Below are 17,775 nucleotides of genomic sequence, written 5' to 3'. Positions count from 1 at the left end.
TGACAAGTAATTTTACTCTGCCAATTGCAATTTGTTCTCTGGCCTACAAAAAGGCTAATATATCAGGCATCATGAGTAGTCGCAGAGACAAGTACAGTTAACTGCTTTGTATTTAACCATGATCAAAGTAAAGAGAGGGTACAGGGGGATGAGGGGCAAATAAGATATCAAGGGGCGTAGAGATTGTCCTGGAAAATACCTAGTAAAGACTGCTGTGTCTGGACAAGGGGAAGATGGAGGCAAATAGAAATCATTTTCATAGTATTCATGCTGAAGTACTCTTGCCTTGATTACCTCAATAGATTAATTAAAGTATTTTGGGAATCTCTGTGACCTCTGTAATTGACTTCATACCTTAGTTACCTTTTAGGTAGAAACAGACACATAACCACAACTTTTAGCTCAGGCTGAGATATTTGAAACGTTGAGAGCATTGGTGAGAGCACTGCAAGCCTCAACCTCTGCTGTGCTGCTGTCTGCACACCTAGATTGCCCCCAGAATATCTCTAGTTGTAATGAGTAACTCTTCCTTTTCTGAAAGTTTAGTTCTGGAAAAGTTCTGTGATAGGTTCTACTCTCAGATTTTACCATCAGTACATTCTAGAACCAGGTACTGAAATCAGGAAATTGTGCTCCCAAAACAACTGTCACTTCCAAAATCTGAAATTTTGATTGGATAATTCAGCCATTCGAAACCTCACTTCCCTTATCTGAGAAAAGGATCAATACCTACTATATAGGATCATTATGAATAATAAATTAGATGATGCCAATAGAACAACATAGTGCCTTAAAAAGTGAAACATCAACTGATAGAGTACCATTTTCATAGGAGTCCAAATTAAGTAGTTTTGCATTTTGTTCATGGGTTCTAGCAATGGGGTCCATACCATATTGCCTGTGACATTTTATGCTCTTGAAAGAATCTTGGCCATATTCTGAGCCAGCGATACCTACTTCTTCCCTTGTTTTACTGCTCTGTATACAAGTCCTTCCAGTGACAACAATTCTTGTCTTTGGATCCTGATTTAAATGGGCTGTGCCAACTATCCTGTCCTTAATGACTTGTCTGCTGGGGTCATCGTTTTATACCTGATAAAGGGGTATTTCTAAGTTACATGCTCTTCCTTGTGGGACTGTTTGGTCACTAGGTCCTGGCTGTGCAATCTTAATTGTTTTTCTTCAACACTACCAAAAAATTTTTTTTTTAAAAAAAGGAAGGTTAGGAGATGTAGGAAAAGGAGTAACAAAATTATTTTTCCAAGTATTTTAGGGTGGTCAGATATAGTAGAAAGATCATTGAATCCTCATTCCAGCATTTAAAAGCCATGTGACCTGGGGCCAGTCAGTATGTACATGTAATGGTTGGTGTACAAAGGAGATAGAATAATGGATGAGCAAGTATTAGAAGAAAAAAAAGGAGAAAGTGGGTTTATGCAGGTTCAGTATTAAGTGCATTACGGATTTTGAAAAAAGCTACAGTGACATAAATAATAAAAGGTAACATTTATTTTGTGCTTCATATATGCCATAACTATGCTACACACTGCCTTATTTTATTCAATTCTCCCAACAACCCTTGAAGTAAAGTACTATTATTATCTTCATTTTACCTTGAACAAACAGGCTTAGTAAAGCTAAGTAAATCACCCAAGGTCATTTACCTTGTAGATATCAAAGCAGGGATGTGAACCTAGGTTCTTCCTGCTTGAGACTTTAAGCTCTTAACTAATAGTTCTTGAGAAAAATTTCTCTGTAAATTTCTACCAAGATTGGCTTATTTGTTTATTTCACCATAGTTCACCCTATTCCAAAAAGAATTTGAGACATTTTTCTTATGGTTGCTTGAAGGAACTTTTTTCTTTTAAAAAGATGATGTATTTATTTATTTTATATTTTAAAATGTTAGGTTAGGGGGTACACATGCTGGTGTGTTACATGGATATATTGTGTAATATTGAAGTTTGGGCTTTAGTTGAACACATCATCCAAATAGTGAACATAGTACCTAACAAGTAGTTTTCAACTTCTCCTCCACTTTGCCCTCCCGCATTTTGGAGTCCCCCAGTGCCTGAAGAAACTTTCTAGACAGATGTAAAACATTCTGAAAATAAGCATCTTTAAACTAGGATTTTATGCATATTTTGGGTTTTGTGTACGTGCCTCAGAGGTGCCAAGGGGAGCAAGAGAGGTTTAGTAGATACGGCTGGGAAATACTTCTTCCTGCATCAACTAAGGATAACATACTTGTATATAATTTGTAAAGCAATATTTTGTGAAAGACAAATGTCAGAGAATAAACAGCTTCCACTATTGGAAAAAAAGTTTGAAACCTCTGTTCTTTTTTATCAATTAGGAAATATCTTCCTAATCATATAGGGATCTCTGGGTTGAAGACCTAGAGATGTGGGTTTCTTCCAATGGCCTTCAAGGAAGGATCTTGGACTTCTGAGTATAAAATCATGCTATTTCATAGTGTCTAGTTGTTCACATCGATAGGACATACAGGGTTGAATGGGTCTTTAATGCAGGACTTTGTGCCTTATTGAGTGTCTGGGATAAGAATGGAGTACTTATAATAAGCATACTTATTAGAAGGTTAAATTGTCAAGAAGGTCAAGAATGAATAGCTGAAGAGTTAGGTTCAGAAAAATGAGGACAAAATAGCAATAGGGTTCTTTGTAGCAAAATACTACTACTACTACTACTACTACTACTAATAATAATAATAATAATAATCTGTCTCTTCAGGCAACTGTTACAGGGGTTAGGTCAATAATAATTTTCATTCCTGCTCCCTCAATGCTTAGGGGAGCAGGCCAGAGACAAAACATAAGCCAATGCAACAAAGAGCAAACTGTTTTTTGTGTTTAATCATGTTTCTAGACAGTCTACCCACTTTATTTCTGATAGTCTGACCAACTTTAATAGACTGAGCAGGAAAAAATAAATTGCCCTCTCTCAATATACACAGATTAGCTCCCAAAACCCTGACATTTTCTTCATATTAAAACTATGTGGTGCGGTGGCTCACGCCTGTAATCCTAGCACTTTGGGAGGCCGAGATGAGTAGATTGCCTGAGCTCGGAGTTCAAGGCCAGTCTGGTCAAAGTGGTGAAACCCTATCTGTACTAAAATACAAAAAAAAAAAAAAAAAAAAAAAAAAAACAACTAGGCATGATGGCGGGCACCTGTAATCCCAGCTACGCGGGAGGTTGAGGCATGAGAATTGCTTGAACCTGGGAGGCGGAGGTTGCCGTGAGTCAAGACTGTGCCACTGCACTCCAGCCTGGGCAACAAAGTGAAACTCTGTCTCAAAACAAACAAATAAACAACCCACAAAAAACAAAATAAACAAACAAAAAACCCATCAATTTTATACTCCCTTTGCCTTCTCTAAAGGCCCCTCAGAACAAATGATTAAGCTTTGTCAGATATTTATGCTTTACCATGACTAATAATTTCTCAGAACAGGATTTCAGAAGAGTATAAAGCAAGAGGAAACTCTGGACAAGTGTGAGTGAGTGTATGAAAGGAGTAAAGGAGAGGTCATTGTCTTTGAGTTATTTTTGTCCTTGGTGGGACCATGAATATTCACAGTTATTGCAATTTTTATACATTATGAAATGGAAATTAGGCATCAATGTAGCCTATGAGAGAACAAACCACTAGAACACAATCAAATATAGCAATGAATATGAAACACCGAAAAATAGTGTAATGCTATATAAACATATGCTATTTATTATTGTCTCTTAAGGGAAAATTGAACAACTGGTCAATATATGTAGAAACAACATGTAATAGTATTTGTGGAGAAACAGAAGAAAAATGTGAGGAGATTTTACTTCTTTTCTGGAAAGATATTATCACACTATAATGTTTTACTTTTTATTTGTTATATTTTGCTTTAAAAAAAATGTTCCATAATAAAATATAAACAACAACAAATCAGCTCAATATAAATAAAGTGCATAAGTTATGTGAATACATAGAGTCAAATACAGAAAACAAAGTTCAAATACTACAAGTACAATGGATTTAACACTTAATGTATACCTCCCAAATACCAAGTACTTTATATACACTATCTTACTTAATTCTCACAAAAATGTATTTAAGACTTTATATATATATATATATAGCTGAGAAATTGATTCTCAGAAAAGTTGAGCAACTTGACTAAAAATCACATAGCTTGCAAGAGATTGAACAGGTATATAGCCTAGTGCCAAATTGATTTTTACAAAAACATTATGCTCTTTCAGCATTAATCTAGAAGGACTGAATTTTGAACTGGACTTTTTTAAAAAAAGGACTGGATGGGAAGATTCAGAACAGAAGTATTCCTGGTAGAAGCATTTGAATAGTATTTAGAGTTAACTCATAACAGCCTCATTTGGTAGGAGGCTATTGTGTTTCATTAATTCCTCAATGGGCACTTGTATAATTAGAGACCTATTGTGTGAAACTTTTCCAAAGGGGGTGGGGAATCATATAAGCCAAGCTGAGACTTTTCAAGTTATTCAGAGATTGTAATATCACTGAATTTAAGCCACGTGAATGGAAAATGCCAACCATTGGAGCAATAATTGCCACTAGAAAAAAATCCATTCAGCATACATGAAAATCAGAGGATTCTTGCATTGAAATAGAAAGTGGATTCCAAAAGCATCATTCCCTGGCTTTCTGATGATAATGCCACCCTCTGCAGGTAATCAGTGCAGGACGTCTGGGAGGTGGCTACACTAAGAACTGTGTAGAGTAGGTGCCTTTGACAATTCAGTGGGCGATGTCTGCCCCTCTGGTTAGTGCGCCAGTTGAAAACAAGTAGAAAGGAGCTGAGCTTTGAAAGTGGCTGCCCAGGACTGGCAACCTACAAGAGACAATGAAGGCAGGGCTCAGAGTCCTACACACAAACGAGGTCATAGACTGGGGTGTGGCCAGGAGCCTCACTGGTTTTGGATCTTAGATCCCTACCACCTAAACAGCACATGTACACATATATTTTTATTTTATTAACTTACATCTCTGTAGTTATAAGACACAAAGTCCAATTCTGGATAACTTTAACGAAAGCGTACTTACTAGAAGGTTAAATTGTAGGTCAAGAATGAATAGCTGAAGAGTTAGGTTCAGAAAAATGAGGAAAAAATAGCAATAGGATTCTTTTTAGCAAATCATCATCATCATCATCATCATCATCATCATCATCATCATCATCTGTGTCTTCTGGCCATTGTTACAGGGTTAGGTCAATATCAACTTTCATTCCTGTTCCCCCAATCCAAATCCCTGAGATTGTCCAATTATCCTAGACTGGGTCATGTGTGTGCCACCTTGGCCGGGAACAAGAGGGCGGACACCCTGATCAATAGTCCCACCAAGACTTCCCATGGTGAGGAAGTTGTATCTGGGATAGGAAAATCAATATGCTATTTCTAGAAGTTAAAAGAATATGGGGCACGGCCGGGCGCGGTGGCTCAAGCCTGTAATCCCAGCACTTTGGGAGGCCGAGACGGGCGGATCATGAGGTCAGGAGATCGAGACCATCCTGGCTAACACAGTGAAACCCCGTCTCTACTAAAAAATACAAAAAATTAGCCGGGCGTGGTGGCGGCGCCTGTAGTCCCAGCTACTCGGGAGGCTGAGGCAGGAGAATGGCGTAAACCCGGGAGGCGGAGCTTGCAGTGAGCCGAGATCGCGCCACTGCACTCCAGCCTGGGCGACAGAGCGAGACTCCGCCTCAAAAAAAAAAAAAAAAAAAAAAAAAAAGAATATGGGGCACATGAAACAATTCATCTCAGATCATACACTGTTGTTTCTGAGTATAGGTCAGTTCTTCTAGAATACAGTCTAGCCTACAGAATTCCTCTGCAAACTGGATACTTTTTACACCTGAAGTGAAACAAACATTAAACACCTCTTTCCACACATATTGTATTTGTGGAACAAATATCCTATTTTTTATTTTTAAGCATTTCTTTCTAATAATTATGTTTATATATACCCAGTTTTTCTTCATTTATATTACATGAGATAAATTTCCTATGTCAGTAAATTTATCCAAATACATTATTTTAATGACTGTTAAGGCAATATGGTTAACTATAGTTTATTTATTGTATCTTCATTTGCAAAAGTGGTGTTTTAAAAACATCAAACATTCTATGACAAATAACCTTGCACATAAATCAATGTGCACAGCTCCAATTATCTTCCTAGGATAAATTCCTAGACATAATCAGATCCAAGGGAGTGAACATTTTCAGGATACATCCTGCCAAATTTCTTTCCGTAAGAATATTTACAGCCATAGGAGAAGGCCCTGCCGGTCGCTTAAAATGAAGGCAGAGGCATGGGACTAGCTCCTTAAAGAGTATTATTGGAGCCTTCTCTGGCATGAGGCAGCGACGTCAGCCCATCTGATCCTTTCAAACTCATCCTTAGGCACATGGTAAATGCTCCCCAGGTAGAATGGACACAGATTTTTGAAGTAAATTTGCATCCCAAGAATACCAACATGAGAGGCTCCGTAGGTAGGGATGCATTTGAAATTGTTAGCACCAGAACGACTATAAACCAATTTTAATAAAGTACCCACAGCATGTCTAATTATGAGTATGGTATCATTCTGATGAAAGTCTTCAAGATAAACTAATTGCAAATGTATCCTTAGATAATTAAATGAGATAACTAAATCATTGTATTTCCTCTTCCAGGATTATTTGCATTTTATGTCTTCTTTCAAAGATGAAAGTTTGTGGTATAGAATCAAATAGAGGTGGAAGAGATATTAAATAACATCTTGTCACAAGAGGCAAATATGAAGAATGTGTAATTCATTTCCCCTAGTCAAGACCCATAGCAAACATCAATAGTCTATCAGGCAATCTTCCCTGCTCAGTTCAGAGTTTGCTTCAAAATCTTTCTCATCACAGTGGCTTAGGCAGCCAGTAGTGCTCAGCTGGAGCTGGCATTTTATTCATAATCTATTTCAATCTCTGATATCAAGGAAATCCTGCCTATAGCATCAGGAAAAGCCTATATTTACCTCAATACCTCTGTACTTTCCATCTCAGCTTAATGTTCCCATGTGAGTATTAGCTAATGTTGATGAGATATGCTATATGTTGGGTAAAGAGCTACATAGAAGTTGCTGCATTTAATAGTATTAAATAATATTGGGACACTTGCTATGCCCCAGTTTATGACTAAAAATATCGGAGCTTAGTGAGAGCAAATAATTTGCTCCCAATTTCCTGGTTAGTGAGTGTCAAGAATGGTGAACGGTCTGAGATTGCACCCTGTCTGCAAGCTGACAAGTTAACATGACACCCTTTCATGAACATACATAAAAGACATCAGACTCCTAGGTCAGATCTGAAGGACAACTTATTATTCATAGCAATATCAATAGTCAGAATATCATTTGCATCAGTTTCCCAAGTCCTAAATCCCACTGGGCAATATAAATAGGGCCAAGTGACACCTGCACACTCAATGGGTTATTATAGGAGAGAAACCCTGAGTGTAGAGAACAAAAATATTTTTTAATGGACAGCAAGCATGTCTTTCTTTTGCTCTGAAGAGAGACATTATATTATACTGGACAGTAAGTATGTATGACATTTATTCCAACGGGAGACATTCTCTCTTCCAAGGTTGCTTGCTATTCAAACGTCCTTGAAAAGAGAGTCTGAAACAAAGTTGGTTGCTCCAAAGATGTGTGGAAATATAACATATCCATGGAAAATTGACCTTTAACACTGAGTGGAGGAGTCAGAATTTAAACCCAGGTCTGCATAAAGCCATAACTAATGTTCTTAATCAGTATGCCTCATGTTTTTTCACCCACTTATTTTCCCTTCAAACTGGCAAAGTTCAGAGACTGGTCCTATCAGAAATGGGCAATTAGGGAATTTTACAGGCATGAAAAATGTTCCATATCCACTAATTCATTGTTCTGATCATACTGCATTTTAACTGTTCACTTATTTTTATATTCATTCTAGACTGTAAGTATGGTAAGGTCTGAATCTTATTCACTATTATATTCCACTTGCTTTCTCAATAGAGGGCATAAACATGGTGCTCACGGTCAGAAATAGCTGAGTTGGGATCCTAACTCAGTCACTCACCAGTTGTGTGATGAATACGAGCCTCAGTTTCCTCATCTATAAAATGGAATTAATAATTTGTATTTTTCTAGGTTTGTGGTGAAGAATAAATGATATATATATATATATATAGTGTTTAACATATTCATTGTACATGATGGCCATTTTATAATATTTATCACTCAATGTATATATCTTGAATGTTTAAGCAATTGTGATTTTTCTTTTTTACTATTCTAACTTTTTTTTTAACTAGATCCCTAGATTCTGTACTCATGTGTTCCTTTTAATTTTAACTAAGTGTTCTCTGGCTACCACTTCCTTCATATTGGGGCTGATAATTTTGTTGCAGAGTTCAGAATTGTCATCGCTTCCTGGTATTCTTCTTTTTCCTAACCATAGTTTACTGCACCAGCCAAGTGCCTGAGAGGAATAGCCTCTGTTGTCTATGGTCAGAATAAGTGATACATATGTGCATTTAATTTCTCCTTGATCACCTTTACTGATGGGGACCACCTGACCTTTAAAGTCATTATGAGCCATTAAGTAGCTCTCATGCCTAGCAGGTGTTTTTTTGTTGTTGTTACACACACACAGATACACACACCACACACACTGAAATATTTTCTCATCAGCATCTACTCATGATAAACAGAGCATCCTCTGTTTATTATGTCTTTCAGATAAAATAACAATATGGACCTCTCACTCAGTCTTTTCTCTATACATGACACCCTCCCTATTCCTGTCAGTGTCCTTTGCTTACCCTTTAGTTTATCCATGTTAGCATTAAAATGTAATGTCCAGAATTGAGCACAATCTTTAGAAGAGATCTGACTGAGCAGCATAAAGCAAGCCTATCTGTAGGCTCAGATGACCCCTGGGTAAGAAACAACAAACGACAATAAGTTGGTAGAAAACATTTTATTTGGAACAGGTCTTTCTGAAACCCATAAAATCACCTTGTATGAGTTTGAGCTCAGTCTTCCAACCCAGAAAAGCCTCAGATAAGAGCTTGAGTGGCATTGTTTTATTTTTCTTTTCAAAGATTTCACTTCATGTTGTAAATCGGACATCCTGGGGCAGCACTCTTTCTCTTCCTCAACTGAAGTTAGAATCAAGATGTCTGGATTTAAGCCATGTCCCTGGATCTATGAGCTGTGTGACATTTGACACATCACTTAAACTTTCTGGACCACAGTTTCATCATCTGTAAAGTGGATGTTATATGTGTGTGAACTTGCGGGCTTATTGAATCAAGTATGATAACTTACATTGTAAAAATCCTTTGAAAACTGCAAAGAACCATAATAATATAAATACTCACTATTTTAATAATTCACTTTGACTTTTGGCTGGATGTGAGTGGACTTTGGTAGTGTGGCTTGCCTTCCCTGAATATGTATATCAGGCACTTATGGTGACAAAAACCCTGTAATTGATTGACCCTGTGCTGTTTCTTCTTGTGATGGTGCCTAATGGGACTCATTTAATCTTCATGTCTCTTAATCTCTTGGCAACACTCAACGCTCCTTTTCACTCCTTGAAATGCTCTTCTCTTTGATTCTATGATAATGATCTCGGTTTCCTCCTAGATCTCCAGTTAGTTCTTACTGCTCTTAGCCAACTTTTTGTATCCACCTTTTTTAGGTTATAACTTCTCAGGGCTCAGTCCTAGAACATCTCCCTCTTCACTCTCTCCCTACAGAAACTCACTAATACTTGTGGCTTTGGGCAACTTCTCCAGGTGAATGATTTCCAAGTATTTTCTACCTACAGCCCTCTAGGTTATACAAACATGTATCCAACTACTTCAATATCTGCTCTTGGGAATCTCACTAGCAGTCCACAGTCAACATGCCTAAAATCCAATTCATGACCTGCCCCTCAAAGCAAGCCCAAGGTCCCTATCTCAGGGAATGTTAGCTCCAGCCATTCATGCAAGTAGACAGAAATTATGGAATCATCTTTCATACCTTCCTTTCTATCTTATTTCATTCATCACCAAATTCTGTTGAGTTTACCACTCCCACCCTAGTGCACCAGTCACCTGACACAAAGGTCTCAAGGTGCCCTCCATGCCTCCTGTCCAAACATCCAGAGCAGCCAGAGGAATCTTTGAAGGAGGAGGAGGAGGAGGAGGAGGAGGAGGAGGGAGGGAGGAGAAGAAGAAGAAGAAGAAGAAGAAGAAGAAGAAGAAGAAGAAGAAGCAGCTACAGGGGCTACAGCAAAAGCAAAGAAGAAGAAGGAGAAGAAGAAGGAGAAGAAGAAGGAGAAGAAGAAGGAGAAGAAAAATGATCCACTTTACTCACTTCTTAAAGTGTTTTGATGTCCCTGACATGACTTTTTCACTACCTGTTCTGACCTCATTCACCCTCCCGTCTTGTTTCATATAGTTCTCTTTTTCAGTTCTCTGCACTAGAGGCCCATTGGTTTTCCTTCAGTTCCTTGACATACATGCTCCCTTATTACACTGGACCCACTGTGAATAGTCCTCTTTCTGCCTTAAATTCTCTTCCCCTGCCCTTCAAGCACACACATGCACACACACACACATTCTTATAATCTAGTTGCCTGTATACCAATCTTTTTTCTCTTTTTTCTTATTTTTTTCTTTGAGATGGAGTCTGGTTCTGTCACCCAGGCTAGAGTGCAGTGGCATGATCTTGGCTCACTGCAACCTCCATCTCTGAAGTTCAAGCAATTCTCCTGCCTCAGCCTCCCGAGTAGTGGATTACAGGTGTGTGCCACCATACCCGGCTAATTTTTTTGTATTTTTAGTAGAGATGGGGTTTCTTCACGTCCGCCAGGCTGGTCTTGAACTCCTGACCTCAGGTGATCTGCCTGCCTCACTAAAGTTCTGGGTTTACAGGCATGAGCCACCATGCCCAGCCCTGACTACCAATATTTTACTCCTCAGCCTTAATCTTTCTTCTCTGGATAAATTTCTCTTACCCATCTGAATAAATCAGAACTCAACAAAGAAAACGTGTTTCTGTTTTTAGTAGCACTTATCACAGCTTGTCAATATCAAAATAATGTGATTTGTTTGTTTGTTTCTCTCCACCAAAAGTCTAAGCTCTACATAGGTAAATACCTTTTCTGTTTTGATTCATTATTATTTCCTCAGTGCAGAGCAGATGGTAAATATTTGATAAATACTTGTTAAATGAATGAACTTTCCATTTTACAGATGAGGAAAATTAGATCAAGAGAATCTATATAACTTCCTAGGGTTGTATAGTTTGTGAAATGGTAGAAGGAAGTCTTTTTTTTCTACTTTTATTTTAGGTTCAGGGGTACATGTGCAGGTTTGTTACATGGGTAAATTCCTGAGGTTTGGATATGAATGATCCTGTCATCCATCACTAGCAAAAATGCTAATGATGCTGAGCACTTTTTCATATATTTGTTGGCCACATGTGCATTTTCTTTTGAGAAGTGTCTGTCCACATCCTGGGCCCATTTTTTAAAACGTGGCTGGTTTTTGCTTGTTGCATTGTTTATGTTAGAAGGAAGTGTTTTCCGCATGTTCTCACTCATAGGTGAGAATTGAACAATGAGATCATTTGGACACAGGAAGGGGAACATCACACACGGGGACCTGTTGTGGTGTGGGGGGAGAGGGGAGGGATAGCATTAGGAGATATACCTAATGTAAATGACGAGTTAATGGGTGCAGCACACCAACATGGCACATGTATACATATGTAACAAACCTGCACGTTGTGCACATGTACCCTAGAACTTAAAGTATAATAATAATAAAAAAGAAGGAAGTGTTTCACATGCAAAGTATTTTCTAAACCCCCACAGTGTTTTGGGTAGTGGTTACATTTTTGAGATTCTTGTACCCATTTTCTTTCCTATCTTAGGTCAGTTACAGACTAATGCCTGCCATAGCCTGAACCATTGCCTCAAAGGCTTTCCTACAGAGAAATCTCCTTTGTGAGAGGGAAATTTCATAGAAGCAAAGCTTTGGAAAGAAATCTATGACCCTTTGTCAGGTCTGTCAATGTTCTTGGTACAAGTAAGATAAAGTGTGATTAACTGAAACAGAAAAGGCCTCTAGTAGAGGGATATCAAGGTGTTTATAGAATGAATGAGAGGGCTAGAGGAGCAGGTTTGATCTCAGGGAAGACGGGCAGCAACCAAGGTCACAATCTGGGAAGAGTCTGCTCACACCCCATGAACACCATGGATATCGCCACTGCCAGAGCCTCTAGTGAACACTGCTACAACTAGACAACACTGCCATGCCACCCCGCATTACCTCTTTCAAGAAATCCTAAATTGGCCTTGCAATGTATCATTTAATCAAGCTTTGAAGACACAGGTAGGGCCCTCCAGTTGGCCTGGAGTGAGTTAGACGCCAGTGTCCTGGATTCCAGGGAGGGGTGGGGGCTCTTCTTACCAGGATCCACACAGTTGGGGATCCCACCTGTAGGTGAGAGAAGATGGGTCATCCAAAAAAAAAAACACCACAAATGTACTATAATAGGGATAGTAAAGCTAGTAGCAGAGAAGAAAGGGATTATCTCAGGATCAGGACCAATTAGACTCATATGAGTGGTCTGGCCTCAGCAGAACCTCTCCATCAGAGTGCTGTGTAAAAGCTGAGGGCAAAGAGCCAGGAAACCCAGAACTCAAACCCAGTAAGAGTAGATGGACATACGGCAAGGCTATTGTCGGGAGTCAGATTGTCTTTGAAGGTGTACTCATTCTCAGTGTGGGACTCTTAACTGTGTATGTCCTAAAGGCTGGGTGTGACAGGGATGTCACACATGCAGGAATATTGCAAGCATGACACCAATGCTCCTATCATCCCCCCATGACAGCCATAGATAATCAACCACAACATGATTTTGGAAGGAGCCCAGTGCAGTCTTGACCCCTGGTTCTAAGGCAATCATTTTGAATATTTCTGACTTGGTGTGTGAGATGAATTGCATTACCAACAACTGTGCCCCAATCCTAATTCCAATCTAAACATAATGCATATTCCTCATGACTAAAAAGAAAAAGCATAGTTTGCTCATTTTTCTCTCATCTTTCAGTTGCTGCTGTCTTCAGATGGAGTTTTGTTTGCAGATTTATTGGAGTATTTCTCACTTGATCTCTCCTTAACGTGACTGATTTTCTCATTCATTGTTTAATGCTTGTACTTTTGACTTCCTGTCTCTCAAGTTATCTGATCTCTCAGGAAAAGGACCAGAGTTCTCCATGTGGCTTTCGCAGGTGCAAGTTTCCTAAGTTGGCCAGGGTGAACTTTTAAGGATATATAGAATTAACTTCCTCTTTTCCTATTTCTTGATTACATAGATTGAGCTGTTCTTTCCTAAAAATAAATCTTAGCTTTCATGAACCACCTTCATAGATATCTTTGCCCAACAGATGAGAGAAGCCCCACCCTTTATATGGACATAGATGAGTCAATTGGAGTCTATCTTGGAGTAATTAAGACTTAGAATGTTTACTATATTTTTATGTCTAGAAATTTTGCCTTACACGTGCTTCTTTAATTGAACTAACAAAAATTTGGGAATTTTCGAAAGTCTTTTGTGAAAAAATGTAAACTTTCCCTGGAAGGAAATTGAGGAAGTGAATTTGTTTCTCATTAGAATGCACAGATTCATCAGATTGACTCATTACTGCATTAACGGTCTGGAGAGTGTAGACAAAGTTCTAGTAAAGCATATTGAAAATGACGATGTGACCTCTAGATCTGGCTTAGTCACTGATTTTGATGTGAGTCTTTGGAAAAGTATTGTCCGCCTGTGGGTCTTGGCATTGTTCTCTTTAGGTGAAATGATTTACATGGTTCTTTCCAGTTCTGCTCACTATATTCATGAACCTATGCATGTAGGGAGAATTTCACTGCAGTGAGGTATACTGGAGGTAATTTGGGGCCCCTGAAGAGAAAAGCCCAGGAAAATGAGATGAAGTGGAGTCAGACTTTCCCAAAGCTTCATCTGATAATGAATTCACATCTGCATCATTCCGGCTCCTTAACTTCTGGGATTAGAGTGAAGTTAACTAAACAGGGGAAGAAGTAGAAGTTGCAGCATACCATTAATTCCTGAATGGGTGTGGGTTGAATGTGTGTGCATGGCGGGGAGGGCAGTAAATTCTAAATTCTAAAGAACATAGAAAATATGGGAGAGGGCCTAGTTCAGTATCCCTGAACAAACAGGCAAAGTCTAGAGAGTGTTTTTAGTTTTATTTAATCAACCAACAAGGATGTTGTGACCAAGGGAGGCTTTTTCCAGTTGCTACTAAAAATACATAGAAAGTGCTTTTCACTTCCTAAATGACCTCCAAAGCTCGAGGGTCAGAAGGGTGCAATGATTTGCATTATCTTATCACTTCTCTCCTTGCCAGATCACATTCACATCATTTTAACTGATGCCAAAGATTCACCTTCTCTATGAAGCATATAACCACAATGACCTTTCCTTTTTCCCTTCTTTCCTTTCTTCCTCCCTCCCTCCTTCCATCATTTCTTTTTTTATTCTTTTCTTTCTTCCTTCATTACTTTGTGAATTACACAATATTGTATTAGCTCAAACTCTTCTTAAATTTGCCTGTAATTTTTGTATAGCCTTATTTCCCCAATGTGCCCCACCCTCAGGATGCTCCTAGTCTAAATGATGAAACTGGAAGTATCTTGATAGTAGTTCATTGTGTCACCTGTCCAGGTTATGACTTCCTTTACAACTTCTGTACATTATCCAATAAGCATGCACCTATTTTTTTGGCATAGCACAGAAAGAAAGCTGTGCTGTTTTGGAGTTAGACTCTTTAGGTTCAAATTCTGGTTCTGTCAGCATAGTTTTATGACCTTGAGGAAGTCTTTTTATCTTTGTAATCTTCTGTTCCTTTACCTTCTCAAAAGGATAGCTTGAGGTTGAATGGCAGATACAAAAGTACCGCTAGATAGGGAAATAAGTTCCAGTTTCTGCAGCACTATAGAGTGACTATAATTAGCAATAATTTAATGTATATTTATTATATTATAATAATTTAATGTAAAAAGTGGATTTTGAACCTCCCCAACACAAAGAAATGATAGCTGTTTGAGGTGATAGATATGCCAATTACCATGATTTGATCATTACACATTGTGTACATGTATCAAAATATCACACAGTACTCCATAAATATGTGTAATTATTATGTGTCAATTAAAAAAATAACAGAAGCAACAAACCTACAACATACAAATGACCAACAGGTATATAAAAATGCTAAAAATATTGCCTTCAGAGGCATATGTTAAAAAAGTAGATCATCTGTAGTTTATTTGTGCCCATAGTTCATTTTTAATTTTATATTGTAATTGAGAGATAATTTTTGTTATTTTCATAGTTACACTTTAAACAATTAGGTGATTTTTCACTATTTTTAATACTCATCAATAGTTCTTTTCTGTATTGATAAAACCATGTTTGAGTTCTTCATTTTGATTATTCTGTGAATCCTAGAGCAGATACTTGGTAAGATATTTAGGAAAAATATTATGAGTCTTTGACTACATCATCATTTCTATGTTATGAACACAGAAATAAATGTTGGCTGGATACACTGCTTTTGATTCATAAACTGTGTCCTTCAAAGCTTTGTATATATTGTGTGTTTAATTCTAATGCTTAGTTTTAGTGAGGAAGAATTGCAGCCAACATAAATTTTATTTTATTTTATTTTGTTGGGAAGTAAATGTTTTGTTTACTTCTTTTGTAGATTTGTGTAGGAATCATCTTTTATTGATTGAATTTTAAAACTGTACTAGGACCTGTGTAGGCTTGTCTGGAACATGATGAATATTCTCAATTTGAACCCATAGTCTTGCTCAAATTGAGAATGTCTTCTCTATTTCTTTACAGATTGCTCCTGCTCTTTCAGTTCTCATCACTGTTACAGGAAAAGCTATTATGTGTGGATGCTGTTGCTTGAATATGTCTTATTATCTTTTCTAATAGGAGTTGCATTTCTAAGTGTTTGCTCCCTATATAACAACTTACATTTCTGGTGATTCAAAACATCCATCTTGATTTTTAAAATTTGTCTGTTGTGTTTCTTTCAAAATTCTGATAGTTATTCTTTCCTTTGGCCTTCCTTCTTAAGTCTGCCTGCTGTTGTTCCCAGAGCAAATGTTGTCATAAAACTTGTTGAAATAAAACTTTGATTTTTTTTCCATTTAGAGCAGTAAATCAATTTTTGAAAGAGAAATATCCTGCATACCATTGGAGCAATAGTGAATTTTTGCTCTTGAGCTGAGAAATGCTTTTGAGTGCTATACATCAGTTTGGCTCTGTTTCTCCCCATCATCCAGGATCTATATTATTCTGAAGGAAATGTACATAGTCAGGTTGGAAATGGACAGGGTGTGGGTTTTGACTAAACTTTTACAAGGTCATGCTGCTAATGGCAATCCCTGATCAAAGGTAAATGAATTAAAAAAACAAAACAAAATACAACACTCTAATTGTTTGGCCTTATAGGATTGCTGACCATTTTTAAAAAGTATGTTTCTACATGACATGTTGCTTCCATTAATAAATACAGAAGTGCACCTTAGAAGCAAACATTAAAATTTTTTCTACAGTCCAGGTGATGTCTCAATGTTATTGTTTCCATAGAACAGAGAAGTGGAAGTGATCATTGCTAGGAGGAGACCCTCTCCACCTTTCATGCCATTCTCATATTCAGCATGGCTTTTACTTTTCCAATTCAGAGTGTAGGTGAAGGGGCATGCTATCTACCAGGGTTTATTCCTTATTTCTTACTGATTACATTGCTTACTTCCAGAAGTTTTGGCCATCTTTTTCTTTCTTCTTCTTTTGCAATGCCTCTCTATTGCCTCTGAGGTTAAAAGATACTCTTCCTAGTTTCTGGTATGTATATAAATACTATCCTTTATTCTGTCATACCCTTGCAAGGGATTTGTCTTTTATTCACAAGCCTTTGGGTTATTTTAATAACAATTCATGTGGATGGAGGAGGGCTATTGTAGGCAGCTGCCCCTAACTGTTCTTGTCAAGAATCCCTAACCCCATCTCCCAATGTTAAGTACTAATTTTGCCAGTGGTATGAAGATCCCAAAATAGAACTGTGGCAGAGCTGATATATGTCATGACATATATTTAGATAAAACAGAACCTATGGTCAGACAATTCTAATCTGCTGTTCCATTATGACTATGTGTCTCAGCACAACTAGTACATCCCAGTTAAGTCAATCTTGTTTCTAATCAAGCACCTATGTATTTTGTTCTCAAATCAATAATCTACTGGTTCACTCTTTGTTATTTGCTTTCCCCCACTTTGCTGAATCGTTTTGATAATTCACCTTCAGAACTACAGAGTTTACAATGCTTTTATATGTAGGGTTGTGGATGAAATTGAAAAATTTCTCTATAGTCTGGAATAGCAGAAGCTGAGGACAACACAGGAGAGGTCCCTATGCACAGGGACCAAGGATTCTGGGAGCCAGGAAGAAGGTAGAAAGACAAAACCAAGCTGCTCTCCATTCCCCAGTGGAGATCCACTGTGAGAAGCTGGGTCCATGTAAGAGAATCCACTGGGATTAGAAGCAGAATAAGAAAAGTTTCAGGAATTTTCTGGAAGGCATAAGAAGTGAGAGGACAGAGGGCTTT

General features: G+C 37.9%; 1 protein-coding gene across 2 annotated transcripts in view; it reads right to left on the bottom strand.

Annotated features, from left to right (window-relative positions):
* CTNNA2 (catenin alpha 2) overlaps positions 1-12,416 on the bottom strand; it is a 1,322,067-nt gene extending 1,309,651 nt beyond the window's left edge. The window contains exon 1 of one of the 2 annotated variants that reach the window (XM_021925274.2): positions 12,394-12,416. The gene's annotated coding sequence lies outside the window, so the exon portion shown is untranslated. The remainder of the gene's footprint in view (positions 1-12,393) is intronic. The other variant, XM_021925278.2, reaches the window with a different exon arrangement.
* Between the last annotated feature and the right edge of the window lie 5,359 nt (positions 12,417-17,775).

Source organism: Papio anubis, chromosome 14 (assembly GCF_008728515.1).
Source record: "Papio anubis isolate 15944 chromosome 14, Panubis1.0, whole genome shotgun sequence".
Taxonomy (NCBI): domain Eukaryota; kingdom Metazoa; phylum Chordata; class Mammalia; order Primates; family Cercopithecidae; genus Papio; species Papio anubis.
The sequence above is the reverse complement of the archived record's forward strand: the minus strand, read 5'-3'. Positions and strand labels throughout refer to the sequence as shown.